Raw genomic sequence first — 2078 nt, forward strand, 5'->3', positions numbered from 1 at the left:
AAGATTAAAAAGTCTTTTTTTTTTCCAAGATGAGAGAAATAATAGCATGTGTATATGGGAATGCTGGTGGAAATGATCCAATAGAGAGGGAGAAATTGATAATATGAAGAGAAGAAATGGTTGGAGAAGCTGGAAGTATTTGATTTGGAAAAGGAAAGGTATAGGGGCAATAGTAAGCAGAGTACTGTGGGGCGGTGGGGGCGAGGTTGCGGTTTTGTAGATCATAGGGTTAGGATTAAGGAGGAAACAAAGTAAAAACTGGAAAGACGTGGGAAGTTTTGGTAAGAGGCAGGAGCGTTGGTATTTAAGATTTCAAAGATGAAGCCATTTCCAGAGATGACAAGGCTCCAAGTGTCTCTGTTAAATTAGTGGAAATAAAGTTGCTCCCCATGAATACTGAGCCTTGAACCAAAAGCCATTTGCTGGAGTAACAGATAGATAATATGAGAATGACCAAGGGGGTCCACAGATAACTGTGACACAGACACTAGAAGGTGGGAGAGCTGAATGGGGTAAGAAAGATAAGCAGAGGGCCCAGCTGTGGAGGGGACCACCATGTAGGGTGGTGAGCTTCCTATCTCTGGAATAAAACACTGGTGACTCTGATTTAAAGATTTATAAAAAGAACTCCTGAATTTAAAAAGTATTAGGTTCATCTATAGGAGACTCTGAGAAGAGAACTTCCAGTCCTAAAAGGCTGATACTATGATAATTGGTATGTCTCTTAAATTGGGTTTTCTGTATAAATTAGGATTCTTCTGGTTTTTTTCTATAAAAATTATTTTCTGGCCGGGCGTGGTGGCTCATGCCTGTAATCTCACACTTTGGGAGGCCAAGGTTGATGGATCACCTGAGGTCAGGAGTTCGAGACCAGCCTGGCCAACATGGTGAAACCCCCTCTCTGCTAAAAATGTAGAAATTAGCCAGGCATGGTGGTGGGCATCTATAATCCCAGCTTCTTGGGAGGCTGAGGCAGGAGAATGACGTAAACCCGGGAGGCGGAGCTTGCAGTGAGCTGAGATCCGGCCACTTCACTCCAGCCTGGACAACAGAGCGAGACTCCGTCTCAAAAAAAAAAAAAAAAAGAAAAGAAAGATAGGAGAAAAACCAGGTAAGTATGGTGTCCTGGAAGCCTGATTCAGAGATCAGGAATTGATATATTGTACCAAATACTTTAGATAATTCAAATAAAATGAGGACTGAAAAATGACTGTTGGATTTAGTGATTGTGGAGGTCAGTGGTAACCTAGTGATGAGAAGGGCAGTTTCAGTGGAGTGGTAGGGGCAAAATCCTGATAGAGTGGAATCAAAAGAGAATACGAGATAAAATGGGAGATAGTAAATATACATTTTTTCAGGAAAAAGAATTTGGTTATTTAGTCTTTTGTGAATGGATAGAAAAAAGTGATGCAAGGCTGGGCACGGCGGCTCATGCCTGTAACCCCAGCACTTTGGGAGGCTGAGATGGGAGGATTGCTTGAGTCCAGGAGTTCAAGACCAGCCTAAGCAACATGGCGAGACCCTGTCTCTATAAAAAATGATAACAAGGCCAGGTGCGGTGGCTCATACCTGTAATCTCAGCACTCTGGGAGGCCGAGGCAGGTGGATCACGAGGTCAGGAGTTTGAGACCAGCCTGTCCAACATAGTGAAACACCGTCTCTACTAAAAATACAAAAATTAGCTGGCTGCATGATGGCAGGTGCCTGTAGTCCCAGCTACTTGAGAGGCTGAGGCAGGAGAATAGCTTGAACCCGGGAGGCGGAGGCCAAGATCACACCATTGCACTCCAGCCTGGGTGACAAGAGAGAAACTCCAAAAAAAAAAAAAAAAAAAAAAATGTCCTCAGGAGAATATCCTGCTTAACATCAGTAACAATTGGTCATATCTGTTCTCTCCTCAGTTCCCTCAAAGGTCTTCTAATGGCCTGCACATTCTGATATGTAAATACTTTTTGGATTAAATGACATATCACAAATGCCAAGTTCTTGAGTTTAATGTATTAAATCTCATTAGTACTATTAAACATAAATAACGATTTGCTTTGTAGTTAAGGCTCATCAAATCATAAACATCTTCT

The sequence above is a fragment of the Mandrillus leucophaeus genome, unplaced genomic scaffold (genome assembly GCF_000951045.1).
Source record: "Mandrillus leucophaeus isolate KB7577 unplaced genomic scaffold, Mleu.le_1.0 Scaffold96, whole genome shotgun sequence".
Classification (NCBI taxonomy): domain Eukaryota; kingdom Metazoa; phylum Chordata; class Mammalia; order Primates; family Cercopithecidae; genus Mandrillus; species Mandrillus leucophaeus.